This window comes from Monodelphis domestica, chromosome 1, assembly GCF_027887165.1.
Source record: "Monodelphis domestica isolate mMonDom1 chromosome 1, mMonDom1.pri, whole genome shotgun sequence".
In the NCBI taxonomy this organism is placed as follows: Eukaryota; Metazoa; Chordata; class Mammalia; order Didelphimorphia; family Didelphidae; genus Monodelphis; species Monodelphis domestica.
This window is the reverse complement of record NC_077227.1, coordinates 558,203,934-558,223,810: the sequence shown is the minus strand read 5'-3', so window position 1 is coordinate 558,223,810 and position 19,877 is coordinate 558,203,934.

Below are 19,877 nucleotides of genomic sequence, written 5' to 3'. Positions count from 1 at the left end.
AACAAAGTGTCAAATGCCCAACCTTTTAAAAATGAGAAATCAAATTTCCTTACACACAACCAGTTTCTGCCCTTGGAAGATTAGTTGGTGCCAAGACTGACGTAGTTAGGAAGGAAAGACTGTGTTTAGTGTCAAGATGCACCTTTCATGGTTGAATTTTCTCTTCAGTCTTAACTGCAGAAAGTGGAGAGTAAATGCCCCCTTATGTTTACAAAATGAAAATTTTAAATGAGAAGTCATTCATACAATGTTGAGTAAGATAAGACAGCTTGAAGAGCCAGCTTAGAAAAAATGAAAAGCCAGGGTTTAAGGTATTCAAGTTATTCATTATACACTATGAATCTAGAATGATGATGTGACAGGAAACAACAGTGCAGCAGAAAATCTATCCTTGTGTGTGGCCTTTCCTCCTACATTTTATGAAATATAATATTGCTGTTTTGCTAAAAACCCTTCAGTAGCTCTGCATTACCTATAGTATTGATATCTAGCATTTATTATCCTTTTTTTAAATTTTGCAAAGCATTTTTATATATTTTTCTCACTTAATCTCAAAATAATCCTGTGCTAATGGTACAATTTTTATCCCCATTTTATAGATGAGGAAACATAATGAGAAAGGTCAAATAACTTGCCTAGAAGCATACACACAGTAAATGCTTAAGGCAGAATTTGAACTCAGTTCTTTTTGACTTAAAGCCCAGAATTCCATTCTTTATGCCAAAATATAAGCTCTTAAATCTGGTATTTAATAAGTCTGTGCATTTTGACTTCAAGTTACTCACCTAGTCTTATCTCTTACCATTACTTCCCTTCAGATGATGCCCATTCTATGCCAAATGACCTGCTTGTTTGTTCTCAGCCCGTCACTTGCTTTACATACATATTATATGTAGATATATAGATATATATATGCATGTGTGTGCATGTGCATATACACACATGTATGTATATTTATCACAGAGTGTATGGCATGTTCATGAAAGACTAGCACCTCTGGTATGAGGGGGTTTTGAGTCCTTTTCAGGGCTGCTTATTCACCTTTGGTGTTGTACTAGCGGGTACTAGTGGGGGATCAGGTACCAAAGCTTGAAAGGTCTAAGAGAGGGAGGCAACAGATAACTAGAAGCACCACTTCCTCTCCCAGGCAGAGCTGCACAAGGAAAGGTGAGATTGGATCAATGTCCAGAGATGAAAAGTAAAGAGGAAATCCACTTCAGTGTCTGGTTTCTATTTTCTCCCCTGGATGGATATAATCTTGATCCCCTTAGTAGAAGAATGAGATGTTCAGTTCTTCTGAATTAATAAGGTCTATTTATTGTTTGATATTCAGGAATGATAGGTTTAGGGAAGAGGTAAATATAGGAAGTCCCTAATTCTATTTTAACCTAAATTCCCTTCAGGGGTTGAGAGCTCAGGTCTGAGAACCTGAGTCCTTGAGGACCTTGTGGAATCAGGCTGGTGTAATTTCCTAATATAGAGATACAGCTATTGAGGATATCAATGGAAAATCTTCTTGGGTGGATAGTCTCTTATCTTCCTTCCCCTAAGGAAAAAAGTCTCTACCCACCCCTTTTGAGGAAAGCTAGCTAATCTGATTTCTTCAGATCCATGAGGGGTCACAGCAGGTTAAGCTCAGCAAGTTGCTCTTCTCCCTTTCAGTTCAGAAGGGAAAAAGAACTCTTTTCCAACTGTCCATCTGCTTTTCTTGGCTAGAGGTTCTAGCCCCATCCCCTGTTGTCAGCAAAGTTCCATTTTCTTCCTGCATAAGGTTTCCTTGTAAATCAAGTCCTTGCAATGCATGCTGTGCCTCTCTCATCCACAGTGTCTACTTTTTACCCACTGGCCACACTCTGGTAAAAGCATCATAGGGTGTGAATTAAACCAGGCTGGGGTTAACCAATACGCCTGAAACCATAAAGATATATTTACCCTGAGCATGTGAAGACCGCCCCCTCCCCTGGAGTTATAGACAGATGAGTACAATGTGTTCCAGTAGCCATTAAGGCAACCAAAATAGATGCCTTGGAATGATTATGACTTTGTCAAGCATCAAATATACCAAGTGGTATATCAAATAGACCACTACATCCCTGGCCATCACCCAAGTCAAACATCACATGGGCCATGATGTCATTGGTCCTCTTTGAAAAGGAAGAATGAACAACAATATATAGCTAGATGGATATACATATATATGTATGCATGTAAATAGCCTTTAAAATGTTCATTTAATTAAAATAACTCATGTTTATATGGCACTTTAAGGGGTAAAAGATACTTTATATACATTATTTCACTTGATCTTAAAAAACAGCCCTGTGAAAATGTATATAAAATAATCACTAACATTTATTTATTTCCCTATATGTGCCAGGCACTGTGTTACCTTTACAAATATCTCATTTAATCTTCACAAAAGCTCTGCAAGTTAGGTATTATTACCTGCATTTTATACTTGAGGAAACTGGGACAAAAAGAGAATAAGTGACTTACCCAGAGTCACATAGCTAGTAAATGTCTGAATCCTGATATGAACAGAAGGCACACCACTCTATCCTCTGAACCACCTATCTGAATTTTATAGATTAGGAAGCTAAATCATTGTCAAGAGGTTAAATGTTTGTCTGTATCATATAGACACTAACTGTGTAAGGTGATATTTAAATACTAGGCCTTCCTGACCCAATTCCAGTGCTCTTCTGAACTTCCTTATTTCTATTGAAGATGTTGCCATCCTCATAGTTACCCAAGTTTGCAACTAGACATCATACTTAACTCCTCTCTCTACATGTCTGATTGCCAAATTTTCCCATTTCTATCTCCAAAATATTCCTAGCACACGTCCCTTTCTATGTACTCACATACCTATCACTCTAATTGAGGAGCTTGTTACCTTTTGCTTGCACTATTGCAATAACCTTCTAATTCATTTCCCACCCTGGCTCCCACAAGCTCTGATAGGAGAGATTTGTGCTTGGCCTTACTGAAAACCAGTTTCCTAGTCTTCTCTCTTAGATCTCCTCACTATGCTTCTAAGACATTACACTCTACTTCCTCCTTTGTGTTTTCCAGCTCACTTTTCTGTGTTGTCATTCTTCTGGCAGGGATTCTCTTGTTTGCTTGTATTCATTTCCCTAGGACCTAGCAAAGTCTTAGCACATAATTAGCACTTAATATCTCTCTCTGTCTCTCCCTCTATGTGTCTGTCTTTCCCTCCCTCTCCCATCCTCTCTATCTATGTCTCTGTCTCTCCATTTCGGTCTCACTCTCTGTCTCTGTCTGTCTGTCTGTCTGTCCCTCTCTCTCTAGCTCCCTCTTCCATTAGTCCCCATGCCTAGGATCTTAATCCAGCTAATTCATCTCCTCTTAGATCCTGCTTACTAAAGCGAATTTCCTAAAAGCACAGATCTTACCCTACTACTTTTCAACTCAAAAACACTAATTGTTTCCTATTGCCACTAGGATCAAATATAAATTCCATTTTATATGTATTAAATACTCTCACGAATTGGGCCTGACCTACTTTTCCGACATTATTCCATATTATTCCCCTTCCTATAGTCTTCAGCCCAGACTTTTTAAATTGAGTGATGTTCTTCATACATAACATTCCATTTCCCATATCTATGTACTTTTTCCTCATTCTTAACCAGTGCCTAGAATATATTCCTTTATCTCTTGCTTTTAGAATCCCCTATTTCCTATGAAACTCAGCTAAAAATCCATTTTATACATGAAGTTTTTCCAGTCCCCATATATGCTAGTATATTCATCCCTTCCAAAAATTATCTTATATTTGTTAAATAAGTGTTTATGTATATAGCTAGATATAGATATATACACAGATATACAGTATAGACTTCTATTTGCATGACTTTCCCCTCCTACAAAAAGAATATAGCTTACTTGATGACTGGGACTATAATTCTTGTCTTTATATCCCCTTACCCCCAAACCCCAGTGAAAGCTATGCCTCTCACATACTATTTAACAAATATTTGTTGATTAATTGCTTAATTGAAATCTACTACCACATACTAACCCTCGTAAGTGAATGAATGTAATTTTGTGACCAAATTATACTGGAAAATGTCCATGCTTTAGTGACAGCCCTATAAAAATGAATATGATAATAAACCCTAAAAGTTATAGAGAAGGCAAATATAAGAATTGGATTTGGTAACTGAAGAACAGAGTTGAAATCTTTGATTTTAAGTAGTTTTTACTTCCTCTTTGACTTTAAGTAAGTCACTTTTCTCTCTGAGATTTTATTTCTTCATCCATATTGTGGAGATAATAGTAGCTGTCCATAGTGCCTGCCTTACGGCAGGATTAAATGAGATGATATATTTAAACCTGTTCTATGAACCCGACAGAGCTATACAAATGTAAGCTATTATTATTTTATTGATTTTGATTAAGCCAGGATCTAGCTAATTTGAACTGATAAGGAGATAACCTGTAGAACAACTTTGGCAAATTAAAATAGTCAACATCCTAGCAACTGTATTAAGAAGCTAACTCCACATGACCCCAAAGCAAATGAGAAATGAGATGTTCCGATAACAATTAGAGAAGGGAAGGAAGCTATCAGCACTTTGGTTTGGGGAAAGGCCAGCCAAATCATAGTGTTCAGGGAGGCTGTCCAAATGCAATCAGCAAGCCTGCTGAACCTGAGGTATGCCACTTTTTTATAACCAGTGAGCTAAAGCTCTAATTTTAGTTTGGCCTTGGAAAGGTAAGCTTTTGTCATGCAGTGACAATCAAGCTCTGTGTAACTTTTGAATGTCAATGTTTGCCTGTTGAGGAATCACAACTCAACTTTGAGAGAATTCTTTTAACTAAATGAATCAGCAACAGGAAGTGGCACCCTAGTTTTATCCCAGTGTCTTATCAGTGAGACCAGCCAAGGTCCTACACATCCTAATATTTGGGAGTTTATTCTTACCTAGGATTCTGCTCCAATCCTTTACCAATTTAAATCTACTCCGAACAAATTACTAAATCCCAACCACATCAAGGGATATGAAAGTATTATGAAACAGCTACTCAGTAGAAATAGCTTTGTACTGAAATTTACAAGACTTTAGTAGAAATTTAATTGATTAAACCATTTGTCTTAGCCAGAAAGCACTACTAAAATGCTTCAATCATTGACCAAGCCTAAGATCTACCGCTAAGAATAATGATGTACTCAGAGCTATCACTAGTCATTCTGATGCCTAGAACTAATTCAGCTGAGTAAGGTGTGAAAACCTGAGGTAGGGGAGAGGGGAGAAGGAAACATTCTACTTTAGCTGCTGTACATTGATAAGTTTCTTATCACAGAAGTCAGAAAACCCACTGCAAGCATCAATTCAAAGATAAGACATTAGTACTAGATCTACTTTTATATAATCCAGTCACAAGTGGTATCATCTATATGCTTCATTAAACATGATAGGCACTGTGCTTCCAAGATTATAGTATTACTGTGAAGAGGGTGGTATTTTGTTTTTCTTTGTTTCTATGAGAAATCATTCTACAGCTTCATTTCATCCCTTTTCCCTGGTCTTGACATTCAAGGCAAACATCCAAAAAGGGGATAAAAAGACATAATATAAGTACATAAGTATAATTCGTGGTCAATTCAAGTAACAACTCCAATCTAGTTCTGAATTCAAGGAAAGAAACATGTTGAATAAATAGCAAAAATATTACTTACATTCAATATGATCTTGATTTTAAGATTAGCAATATAAAAATAAATAATTCCTGAAGGAGCTTATCATCTAGATTCTTCAGGAAAACAGTATTTAGTTAAAAATAGTTATTTTTAATTATTGGATTTTATCACTGAGCTATGTGAAAATTTAATTTTCTTCTGTCATATATATACAAATAAAATGAAATAATTCATTTACTTAATACTTGCTAATTTTCAGTTGACATCTTTCATACTCATTGAAAGCAAGGTAAAGAATTCCATAAGATCAGTAGTCTAGTTATGAATGTTCATTATTATTTATATTATTCTTGTAAAATGTTTTCTTAGGCAGGCAGCTATTCTAGTTTGGAGGATTTGTTTAACTTTCCATTGGCATAGAGTACAAAAGCACTATCTTTGACACAAGTAAATGGAAGACCACTGAATAATCAAAAATTGATATTCATGATATCCCCTCATATTTTCCTTTTTTTTCCCTTTTCAGACAGTTGAACACTCAACTTTTAGTCTATATCCTGAAGCTGGAGAAGTGCCTTTGAAGGATAATGTAAATAGAGGGAATCATCAAGATCAGTAGAGAGATCAAGGGAAACAAAAGTCTTTTCATGTTCTAAACATACATTTTCAAAGTCCTCAAATAATCAAATATAGAAAGACAGGCTGATAAATAAAACTTAACTGGAGAGTAAACTTTGACTTCTGAAATCAACTATTTGCTGTTTATCACAAAGGTGCTGAAGCTCCATTTTTGTGGATGTTTATCAAACCATAGAAGAACAGGGTTTATATATGTGAATATTTATATAACTGTGTCTGTATATATGTTTATATATAAGATATATTCATATACCCATGTGCATGTGTCCATCCATCTGTCTATCTGTCTATCTCCCTGCATTGCTGTGGTTTGATAACTTCCAAAAGGATGAAATTTCAGCACCTTTGTAATAAACAGCAAATAGTTGATTTAAAAAAAAATCTGAGGTTACTTTTGAATTGAGTTTTATTTATCGGTGTACCTTTCTATATCTTATTTGGGAGGATTAGTTTGGGATATTTGTATTAAAACATGATAGGATTTTGTTTCCCTTCCTCTCTAATGATCTTGATTCCCTGTATTTACATTATATTACATATATATAGTCACATTCATGTGTGTGTGTGATGAAAATAGCCCAAAGCAGAGATAATCTGATAAAAGGATAAATGGTGATTTGGGTGAATTCATCATTAATTCTGATATAATTTGGCATTACTTCTGGTTATTATATTTGAGATTGGTATAATTGGTTAAAAGAAATGTTGTACTCATTTTAATTGTCAAAATTCTACATAACAATTTTTTTCCATATTCTTTTCATTAGGATTTAAATTCATTACTTATCTAAGGGGGAAATAAATTAAAACCCAGATTACCAAATATTTTCTTTCTTGAAAATTCAGGAATAGTGATACTACAAAAAGCAAGGTAAGTGTTAATAGAATAGTCAGTGAGACCTCCAAAAACAATGACCTCCTACTGGAAGATATGATTTTTTTTACCAAGAACACAGAACCAACTTTTCAAGGAGACTTCAAGCACCATGATAGTTGTCTAAGGACCATCTTTAAATTACCATAAGAAAGCATCCCCTCAGTTTGATAAGCCTGCATACTGGGAAGAACAAAACTATCATACCTTCTGCTATACAGACTCCAATTTTCTCAGAAATTCATATTCATTTCTCTGTATCTTTTGATAAGCCCCACTGGTCCTGGTATGGATAAGGTAAATTGCCATTTCTCCCAAGAAGAGGGTTTTTGTATGACTGAGTAGCCTTTTGGAGCTGGTGCTAAAAGATTTGCTTTCTATACATAATAAAGAAGGTATTTCAAGGCCAGTATATTTCAGTCTTCTATGAGATTTCTTTCTCAAAACTTTTATCCCATTAGTCCCCTGAGAGCTTCCTTGACCCTTTGTACCCTCACATTATTGCTCACCAAACAGGATTTCCATGATGTTCCATTTTTCCTTTCTTTTTCTCAAGACTGGAGAGATGCTAAGAAATAGGGAATAAGGAGAAAATAGGAGAGGTAGGAAAGGACAATGAGATAAATGGAAAAGGAATGAAAGAACATACCACGGGGACATAAAGGCAACAGAGTTAAAAGTATGAAGGGAAAAGAGATAGACATTTGTATTAATACATAAAAAAGTCTCTTTCACATGTATTGCCAACTCCTCTCTCCCATTTGGAACTTGTAAAATTTTTTTTGTCTTAGGCTAAATATATGATTGATATTTATTGCTATTAAGTGTAATTTTGCTTGGTGTAAGCCCATTATTATAGCTTGTCAAGATACCTTTAGACCCCAATGTTACTATTCACTAAATCATTCCTTCATTTTTTTAAACCCTTACCTTCCGTCTTGGAATCAGTACTGTGTATTGGTTCCAAGGCAGAGGAGTGGTAAGGGCTAGGCAATGGGGGTTAAGTGACTTGCCCAGGGTCATACAGCTGGGAAGTGCCTGAGACCAGATTTGAACGAAGAACCTCCCATCTCTAGGCCTGGCTCTCAATCCACTGAGCTACCCAGCTGCCCCCTATTCATTCATTTTTAAGCAATAGTATGAGCAGTGTTTAAAATTGAGATAATTCCTCTGCTCTTATGGAGCTTTCAGTATTATAGTAAAAGAAAACACCAGAACAAATAACTATGATATACAATTCTACTTAGAAGCAGCAAGGTGGTGCAGTGGATAGATAGATAGAGTGTTGGGATTGGAGTCAGGAAGATCTGCGTTCAAATTCAGCCTCAAATGCTTACTAGCTACATAACCCTGGGTAAGTCATTTAATCATGTTTACTTCAGTTTCCTTATCTATAAAATAAGCTGCAGAAGGAAATGGCAAACAACTCCAGAATAGTTTGATGTGACTAAAATGATTGAACAACAACAATAATGATGATGCATAATAAGCTTAGTAGAGAGGTGTAAAAGGGAGTATTGTTTGTGGAGCAAGGAATAAAGATATTTTGGGAGGGCCAATCAAGGATGCTGCTTGAGGAGATCAATGTTGTCTTCTCTATAGACTAGGTAGTGTGATTCTCTTATTTGTGGCTTAAATTAATTAAATAGAAAAGATAAAGGATAACATTTAGACATAGGAAAGTTGTGAGCAAAGACAGGAGAGCAAAGGTGATGTTCAGGGGAGAGGGGGTAGAATTTTTATGATCTGGGTATTGATTGAATATGAGAAAAAAAGTGAGAAGAATAAAATATCAAAGATAAGCCCAAGGTTGTGAATCTGACAAATTGTTCACTTTGACATAAATAATCCAACTAAAAAAGAGGATCAGATTTAGAATAAAAAGGTAATGTATTCAGTTTTTATTATTGTTGTCATTGTCATTCAGTTGTTTCAATCATGTCTGACTCTGTAACCCCATTTAGGATTTACTTAGCAAAGATGCTGGAATGGTTTGTCATTTCCTTCTCTAGCTCATTTTATAGATGAGGAGCTAAAGGACTTACCCAGGGCCACACAGCTTATCAGTGTCTGAGGCCAGATTTGAACTCAGGAAGATGTGTGTCCCTGACTTCAGGCCCAGCACTCTACCCATTGTGCCACCTAGTTACACATTTAGTTTTGGTGATATTGAATTTGGAGTGTGAGTAGGACATCCAATTGTGTATCTGCTAAAGGAAGTTGGAGATGAGTGTGGGTCTAAGAGAAGTCAAGTTTAAAGAAAGACATTTAAGAAAGATCTGCACAAAAGTGGCCAGAGCAATGAATGAAGTGTGAAGCCAGAGCAATGAATGAAATTGCTAAAGGAGAGGGTAAAAAATGGGGGAAAAGAGGCAAGAACAAATATTTAAAGAATAAGCAGATCTTCTCAGCTTTATCCTCTTGGAGACTGGAAATAGCACCTTACCTTCTTTGTATTCTAAATTCTTAGTACCCCCCTTTCAAAAGACAAGTAATTTTGAATGAAGGGGCACCTGTTCTATTAACAAACAAAAATGCCTTAATGTATTTCTAACTCATGTCGCATAACTTTTTTTTGTCCTGATACATATTATTCTAGGTGAAGATGAGTATGAGAGGAGCACGTTTTTTCTCCTTTTCCTCTCCATTTCAAAAACTAGAAGGTGATTCATTCTCAAGTGACAATTTATGGAAATCCCAAGGATGATTGATCAGGCTGGCCCCTAATAGTGAATAATGAGGAATTGGAAGAATAAAAGGCAGTCGTTTTTTAAGGAGTTCAACATCAAAATAGAAGACAAGATATTAGAAGAAGAATATAGAAATAGCAAATATGTTTTAGGTATTCAGGGAGACATACATTTTAAATACAAATGGAAGAGAATTAGTAGCAAAAGAGATAAATGTATGAAAATATATGAGAGAAAAGAAGCGACTACTGATAAAAGGTCCTGGAGGAGGCTAAAAAAGAATGTGATCATCAGAGAATACCTCTTCTTTTGGGACTCGACTATAAGAGTATAGTAAGTGATATTTCTAAGAAGTGTCTAAAAAACATAAAATGAAGCTGAGAAGTTTTGCCCTAGTTGGCTTCAATTTTCTCACTGAAATATAAATGAGATTATATGCTATAAATGCAGGTCAAGGAACAAGAAGAAGAATAAAAAATCAAACATGCTACAAGAGATAGAAAAAAAAACAGTAAGATTGGAGTATAAGGATTGTTAATCAGGAGCAAGAGTTCAGTGGAAGTTATGCAGCATAAATATATAATGAGTGAAGTCAACTAAATTTCTTGATTTTTCTCCCTCAATATTTAGCAGCCCTAGAGCAGGATTAAGGATGCAAAACTCATCCAACTAAATCAGACCAAACAAGAAACCACAATGATGCTTGCCCATAAATGATCATTCACATTTTTAGAATCGCAGAAATTCAAGTGAGGAAGAGGTTAATTTGATAGATAAAACTGTTGAATGGTACAGAGAAAAAGAGTCCTTTAATTATCAATTAAAAACTTCCATAAAGTTGCCAATAATTCACTATTGATCACTCTCCATCTTTCCAAATAATTCTTAGTTATTATAGAGATAAAAACTAGGATTTTCAATAATATAAGGAATTATCAGAAGGGGTGAAAACTCTGTTTACCAATGGAAATCAGAATCATTTCTTTTTCTTAAAATCATTTATAGACTTAGAGTCACCTCAAACACTGAGAAGTTAACTGACTTGCCCCAGATACACAGTTAGTATGTATCAGATTTAAACCCAAATCTCCAAGGCTCAAAGACCATTTCTCTATATGCTATACCATGCTGCACTTTTGGAAGTTTCTACATAAACCCATCTGGTCCCAAAGGATATTGTGAAGTAATTAGTTAAATTCCATGCTAAAAGTCCAGATATATCAGTGGCATTTCCTCAATACTTCAGTCTAGTAATGTCCAAAAAAGGAAAATAAAGCTAGTTTTGCATAATTTGTCCTTGATAAGCTCATATAGATTGTGAGAATCATAACTTCCTTTTCTAAGTACTTACAAACAGCTATTTTGATAAAGAATTCCAGAATACCTATTTTTGCCCTGACTTTCTATCACATCTCTTAAGATGTCATGATTATTTCTTCCCAAGATTCCTATCAACTTTATTACAGCACTTACATCTTCCTTTCTGTTCAGAATGTGACCCCCCAAATTGTAGGACCCTCTCTTCTTATCTATATAAGACCAGACATTTTAGTTCCAGCCTATATATCCAACCTTATTCTCCACTATCCTCCACATAAGTTCTGTTTTGTTGGGCCAAATCTATCCTTCATCTTCTACCTGTTTCATCTTTGCTTGTGTTCCTTTTCTTAACTTTTAACCCCTTCCTTCCTCCCTGTGTATCTGAATTTACCTATTCCTCAAGGCCCAGCTCAATTCCTACAAAATCTTTCCTGTTGATTCGTTCCCTGTTCACTTTAATCACTCTATCACCAAAGTCCCATAGGAATCTCATGCAAACTCTTTAATTTACTGAAAAAGAAACAGAGGCCTGAAAAAGTTAAATGAAATTTACTTCCCTCTTTATATATATATAGCTAGTATAATTTGTCTTAATTCATCATTGTTTGGTTTATTTAAATAAATAAACAAGTGAATTTAATTGTACTTAGAGTCTTCTGTCTTGTGTCACATTTTAACACAAATATTTTTGTGTTAGTATTTTGAACTGTAAAGGAAGCATGGTGTAATGGAAATAAAAATGAATCTGTAATCAAGAGAAACTTGGGCACAAATCTCCATTCCAGGTTTGGGAAGACCTTATCTGGGAAATAGTTACTAGAAAAAGCAAGATGTCATCAACTAGCTCCCAAATCAAATTATTCTTACCTAAGTTTAGTAGTTTCTATGCCACCAAAGGCCTTAAAGTACTATCAGTGCCCTCTCCCCAAATTTTATTTCCCAAAGGCAAATGTCCTAGTCATAGATCTGGTCATTTCCCTCAGTTTCCCTTTACTGCTAAATTAGAAGAATGGACTACATGATCTCTAAAGTCCCTTCTGTATTAAAATCTTTACATTTCCAATAAGAGCTTAAATAATACTGGAAACCTTTTCAAACCTGGTCTCTCTCAGCTTTTTAACCTTAGAGTACTATTATTCTCTAAAAGTAGTTATGTGATCTCAGAAATAGAAGTATGTAAATTGTCATGATTCTGGGTTGGCCAACAGTCATGGTTCAAAAAGGGGGTTTGGTGGTTTCAGTTAGATTTTCTTCATTTTTATCAGCTTTAAAAAAGCAATAAATAATGGGTATTGGAACCACCTATACATAAAAAATGATTATATTTCTCTGTTATTGAACAAAGAAGTCTCTAATGAAGTTAAGCACTTTCCAGATCATCCTGGACAAGCATATTGGATTTGATAAACACATAGGAGACTATGATGCTAACATACTCATTTTCTCCTTTCCTTCTCAGTGTGATGTATCCCATGGCCCATCTAAATGTCAAGAGCCAACAGGATGAAGTGCCTCATTAACAAGCTGAGTAAAAAACAAGACTAAAAGCATAGGTTTTCCGAACTGAATAAGACTACAAAGTTAATGTCATTTCTCTAAAAATTTTACATTTTTAGTTTACAGAAAAATTAGGCTAGTGAGGTTATAACATTTGTACAAGGTTACAGAGTTAATATGAGATACAGCCACTTGCCAGAGTCAATATATAATGGAAAAGCCACTAGATTTTTGGAAACATGAGAGATGGGTTTAAATCTCTGCTCTGGTACTACCCGTGTGACCTTGAGTAAATTGTTTAATTTCTTTGAGTCCCAATTTCCTCATCCCTAAAATGAAGGCTTGGCCTAGCATATATCAAAGGACTTTTTCAGCATTGAAGCATGTGCTTTCAGGTCAACTTCCATTTCTCCACTACCTTTCAGTCCTAGGATTAAGAGTTAGATGAGACCTTGGTTACTTCTTAGTCTAATAACACTTTTCCATTAGTGCTCTTTCTTTTTTTCTCTTTCAAGCAAAACATATTGCATAGTTCCTTATTAACAAATGAACAACTCTATTCAGCATCATTGCTGATAAATAATATATGCGTTAGAGATGCTGATGGGGTAGGAACTAATACAGATAAAGCAGAAAAGAGTCCATGACAGTTTCTGATATTTGTCTTCCAAATTGCACAAAAGATAAAAAACTAAAACCTATCCTGTAGACAGATTCCTTTTACCCTCCTCTTACCTTTAATAAAAAAGTCATTTTTTAAAAATTCAGTTTAAAAGTGTTTGATTAAATACCAATGATTCAAAGTATACACCTCCTGACTAAAATGCCATTTTTGAAGTAAGTGAAAAATGAGGCATGCATATTCAATTTCTCATTCCATCTATCAATTCATAGACTCAGAGAGCTAGAAGGCACCTTATTTTACAGATGAAGAAGTTGAGACTGATAGAGGTGAAGGCACTCCTAAGGTCATAACATTAGTCTACCAGATATAGCTCTAAAAAAAAAAAATCACTAGTAAGAGATTCAAAAGACCTAGCTTTAAATCTTGTCTCTCCCACTTACTAGCCTTGTTAATAAGCCAAGATTCTTTACTTCAACTTTCTCACCTATAAAATAAGAAGGTGACTCTTAGCACTATTAAAGTTTGCTTCAATTCAACAGACATAGCTTAAGTTTCTACTTCATAAAAAGAACAGAACCAGGGCCTCCTCAAGAGGCACATGCCTGGAATCCCCGATGGTTGGGAGGGTGAGACTGACTGGTGGATCACTTCAGCCTAGGAGTGCAGAGTTTTAATCAAGCTAAAGGGGGGTGGAATAAGTATTTACATAGAGTATACTATGTGCCAGTCCTTTTTACAAATATTATTTCAATGGATCCAAACAACTGTGCCAGGATATGCATACAATATTGGCACCAATATGGTAAGGATGCAAGATGGTACCAGGATGCCTGAGGAGAAATGAATCAGCCCATGTTGAAAACAAAGCCCGTCCAAAAATCCTTGCTGATCAAGTCAGCCCACCATTCTGTTATACCAGGCTGCCTCCTGAAAAGTGACCATATACTCAGAATTATGCTAAAGGATGTAAGAGGAAAAACAAACAAAAAAAGATGACAACAACCCTTGTCCTTGGAGAACTCTGTTCAGGGAAGATTAGATTGTGAGCTCCTTGAGAGCAGGATGATGTTGCTGTGGCTTTTGTTGTTTTTTTTTCTTTCTTTGTATTGGCAGCTTTTGGCATAGTGCCTAAAACATGGCAGATACTCAATAACTGCTTTCTGACTTTACCAAATACAAAATAGCAGAGCAGCTGGGTACCTCAGTGCATTGTAAGTCAAGACAAGAGGCAGTAGGTCTTAGGTTCAAATCTAGCCTCAGACACTTCCTACCTATATCACCCTAGACAAGACCCCCATTGCCTAGCCCTTACCAGTCTTCTTCCTTAGAGCCAATTATTTGTTCTAAGGAAGAAGGTAAGGGTTAAAAAAAATTCAGAATAGAACAGAGGGACAATAATACAGCTTTAGAACTAGAGGACCTTGGGTTCAAATCCCAGTTCTGAATCTAACTATGATAGAGCCTCTCCAATATAGTCATAACTTCACTTATATGATGCTTTAAATTTTGGAAGGCATTTTACCCACATTATCTAGTGTGACTTAAATACCCCATAGCCCATGGCCTCTTGAACTTTAAATAAGTTTTCCAGATTAAAGTTGCATAATTAAATTATCTGGCTCATTGCAGGAGCAGACCTCCTAGATACTCTCCCAGCACTCCTCCCATTAAATACGATTTCCTCCTCAGAATACATCCCAAACTGAAAAGGGCACAGTATGGAAGAACCATCCTTCCAATGAAACGGACTACTTTAACATTCAAAGGAGGGAGCAGACCTTGAGACCATAATCAAGGGCAAAAAGGTGCACCTGGGACAGTGCATTCTGGGAGGGATGAGATTCCCTCTGCTACAGCCCTGCATGAAGACTCTGCAGTCTTCTCAGTTTAATGTGGAACTCTCCATGCTGTAATTTACCGCCTTGAAAAACGAGGAAGCCTGCTGCATTTGACATGCCTTTTTGAAACATGGAATATTTAAAATTCATACCCCGAACTTAATGTATAGATAGATCACATCTTTTTTTTTATGACTTCACTGATGTAATAAGAGCCTTGTAATATCTCACAAGGTATGTTTTATTCCTCCTAATGTGTATCATGCGAAGATTAAGAGGCAATATTATTGCCTTCAAAATGACCTGCTATTTCCTGGAAACAGTAATTTGCTGGACCTGTCCTTGTCGCTGGCATAAGTATAATGCCTTTAACAATCTTCCATTCACTAAGTGATGTGTTTGCGTCAAAAAGATGGATCTGGTTTGGGTGAGCCTTAAAGACCTTAATAGTTTATTCTTTGAGCACCACCTAGAGGTCTCCCAGATCCAGTGAAAAGCACTGAAGTTTTGTTTTTTTTCCCTTTCTTAACAAAAAAATGTGAAGGAGATAGAGCGAGAGATCTTGGATTAATACCACTAAAGGTGTTATTATCTCTGAAACCTTATTCTGAAAGCAAGTCGAGTAAAATACTGCCTTCCTTTTTGAACAGGCTGAATGAGATTGAACTCTGTGGTCTGGGGAAAAGATGTTCACTAAAAACAAAGAAAACCATTAAAAAGCCCAAACAAAGTGGCAGCCTTCAGTTGGCCTCGGGAAGGCTTTGATTCTGAGTGTTCTTTCCAATAAACAGGGCTTACTTCAAAGATGATTCAAGGGAAGCAGGTGCTTAGAGAAAGAGTTCGAGCCAGGCCAGCCCAGCCTATTATCCTGACAGCCAGGAAAGAAACTTCAGAACCTTCATTCAGCATGACCAGCTGACATCTTATCTGCCCTCTGGATGTGCCAGCCACATAGTGTGCTCTAAGGAGTGCCCAGAAAGAGAGGACAAGGTTTATTTTTGTCCTCTTGGCATCTCAAGCAACGGCTTTAAAAGATCACCAATCACCATGTTAAGTATTTCAGAGCAAATAATGTCATGTATATTTGTGAACAGTCACATGTATCAAATGTCTGATAAATATAAACTAGGTATTAGTGACAGATTTTATGCTGAAGTCATTAACATTATTTTATGTTTTATTGGGATAGTAAAACAAGATGGGGGGCAAAGAATGTAGAAAAACAGGACAGAAGTCTAGTTGTGTTATTCCTAATTTTTAAAGCCTTAGTTTAACCAGGCAGACCTTTCCCCCCAGAATTCTGTTAATTTTGTTGCTGCTGCTTTTTTAAAGAGAAATATTTCAAGTAGAATGATAATTGCTAACATTTATATGGTCCTAAAATTTGTAAAAATATTCTATACATTTTGGCATTTGACCAAAACCCACTTCATCTCCTTTCCTTCAGACATTTGTTTTAAAATTAATGTCAAGCAAAAAAAAATTAAAAAAAATAAATTAAATTAAGTTAATATTAAGGGAATAAATGTCATAAATAGGGAAGGAGAAACCCACAGGACACACATATGTGTACACATATAGAGGTATATGCAGGAAGAATTGCTGAACTTGTATGTGAAACCAAGGGGTATAAGAAATTACTGGGTTTGTTCTGCCTTTCTAGAATCAACATATTCATATGGGATTCCTGAGCAAGTATGTAGTAGGCCTCCTCCTCACTCTTTCTGTGGGACTTTGGTGGGGGGATGTGTGCATAACCCAGGGATTCATAATTTATAGTCAGAAGTTTCCACCTTAATCTTCCATAAAGTTGGTAGAACTGACTGGTTACTACTTCTAAGCTGATGAGAGAAACACTAAGCAATAGCTAAAGAATTGTGTGATGTTCACTACAGCTAACAATTTGCCCTGGGAACTTCTTATTTGGAATCTTCAAGGGAGGAAGAGCTGCTGAATAAAACTCCAGAACCCTCCATTTCTCATGGTCAAGCCTTTGCCCACTGCTAAATCTGAAATTCAAAGCCATCTAGACAAACTAGATCAGACATTTTACAGGAGAAACAATGAAAGCTCAAAGAAGTCGAGTAGGAGGTTATAAAGCTAGTCGGTGAAAGACCTAGGATTTGATCCTAGGTCTCTTAATTCCAGTCCATAACTAATGTCATCCCTGCGGTGTCCTATCACTGAGAATTGGACTCTCATACAGAATCAGGTCAGCCAATGGCACAGTGCCTAATAAATATTTGGGGCCAGGGTGTATTAGAGTGAAAGCCTTGCATGTAATCTTGCAGCTGCTTCCCACAGGGAGTAATACATAAGGAGAAGAATTAGAAAGTATTGAACATTAACAAAGATTTATATATGCACCATTAAAAATACTTACATGAATAGTCTATAGATAAAAGATAAAAGCAGTATCTGTTCATATCTATTGCATAAAAGTAGCAAGATATTCCCTCTTCAGATGTTTCAGAAGCCCCCAGACAGAATCTTTGAAAGACTTTCATTTGTAGGCACACAGTCCAATCAATTTTCTCTTAGTTAATAAATGGATTGAATAAATATAATAAAAGCTCATTTTGCAATATGCACTTATAATGAGCTCTCCTTATTGGTCTTCTTATCATAAGGCTACAAATATTCATTTGTTTCTCGCTATCATCACTGTCAATGTACTTGTTTTATGGAATCAATTTGTAAACCTATTTAGCAATTTTAATTTTCATAAGTCATTACAGTTCATATGTGAATTTCCATTGCATTCCCAACTCAGATGACTTCATAGTGAAAATATTTGTTTTTCTGAAAGCTGTATGCTAATCACTATTAGAACTTACTGTAATTGGTTTCAGAGCATGAGTTTCAGGGACAAATTGAAATTTTAGATTCCCAAGAAAAATATTTTAAAAGATTTTCCCTTATTTTTTATTGTCATTGTAGCTTAAAAATTTTTAAATATGCATTTTAAATTATTGAATTACTTAATTTTTAAGAAATCTAGTGGTAATACATTTGTTAAATAATTACCATTAAATATATGTAGAATTTTTTCTTGTCAGGCTCATTAAAAATAACAAATATCTAGAGTTAAAAAAGAAACAGATCACTATCCAAGAGGCTTTTGTGGTCTAAACTTGCTGCTGCGGCTGTATTGATGCCACCAGACCCTTCCTTTGCTGGAGAAAAGTAGTTTCCCCAACATACCAGTTTATAGGGACATTAATCAATCTACAATCTCATGCACATTTCAGTCACAGCCATTGGGAAAAGTAAAGAGAGATAGTGACATTGAAATTATTTTCTTCATGAAATACTAAACATATCCTTAATGAATATCTTTCATAAAATAGGACTTATTTTATGCCTGCTGAAAATTTTACAAATGTATTAGTTATTCTTAAATGAAACAGGAAGAAGTTGTCAGACCTTGAAAGCTGTTAAAGGTTTATAAGGTTTCATTCAGTGCCATGCCAATCAAACTACCCAAAAATTATTTAATAGAGCAAGAAAAGTAATAATAAAATTCATCAGGAAGAATAAACATTCAAGAATATTAATGAAATTAATTTTAAAAATTTGAGGGTAAGTGGTTTAACTGTGCCATGCCACAAACTGTATCAGAAAACAGAAAGCATCAAAACGTTCTAGTATTGGCTAAGAAATAGACATCAGTGGAATGGAGTAGGCATTCGACCTGAAGTACTAAATGCCCACAGTAACATAGTGTTTGACAAACCCAAAGATCCAAAGTTTTAGAAGAACTCACTATTCAATAAAACTGCTTGGAAAACTAGAAAATGATATGGAAAAAACTAGGCACAGAACAACAACCTGTGCCAGATACCAAGGCAAAATGAAAATGAATACAGCACTTAGAAATAAAGGGAGATATAAACAAATTTGAGGAAGACAAAATAGTTTACCTATCAGAACTATAGATAAGGGAAGAATGTATGTCCCAACAAGACATAGAGAACATTATGAAATGTAAAATTAAAAAATAAAAACTGACTACATTAAACTAATATGTTTTTAAACAAACAAAACCCATGCAACCAAATTTAGAAAATAAACAAACTAGGAAAAAATATTTGTACGTCTCCATTAAAATTGTCTTTAAGTCATTTAAAAAATGCTCCAAATCACTGTTTAGTTAGAGAAATGCTAATTAAAACAACTCTGGGGTACCACCTCATACCTTTTAGACTAACTAATATAACCAAAAAGGAAATTCCAAGAAAAGTCTGCTTTGACTGGTAATAAGGGAAAATGATAAATGTTGAAGGGGATGTGGAAAAATTTGGTACACTAATGCACTGTTGTTGGAGCTGTGAACTGATTCAACCATCCTGAAGAGCCAACCCTTTGACCTAGCAATATCACTACTCGGTCTATATCCCAAAGGGATCAAAGACAGAGGGAAAGGATCTAATTATGTAGAAATATTTATAGCAGTTTTTTTTTTGTAGTGGCAAAGAATTAGAAAGTGAAGGGATATCTATCGATTGGGGAATGGTTGAACAAGTTTTAGTATATGACTGTAATGGAATATTCTTGTGTCATAAGAAATGATGAACATGGTGATCATTTTAAAAAACTTGGAAAGACTTATATGAAGTGATGCAAAGTGAAATGAGTAGAACCAGAAAATTGTACACAGTAACAGAAATAAGGTATGATCAACTGTGAATGAGCTTACTATTATCAGTGATGCAAGCATCCAAGA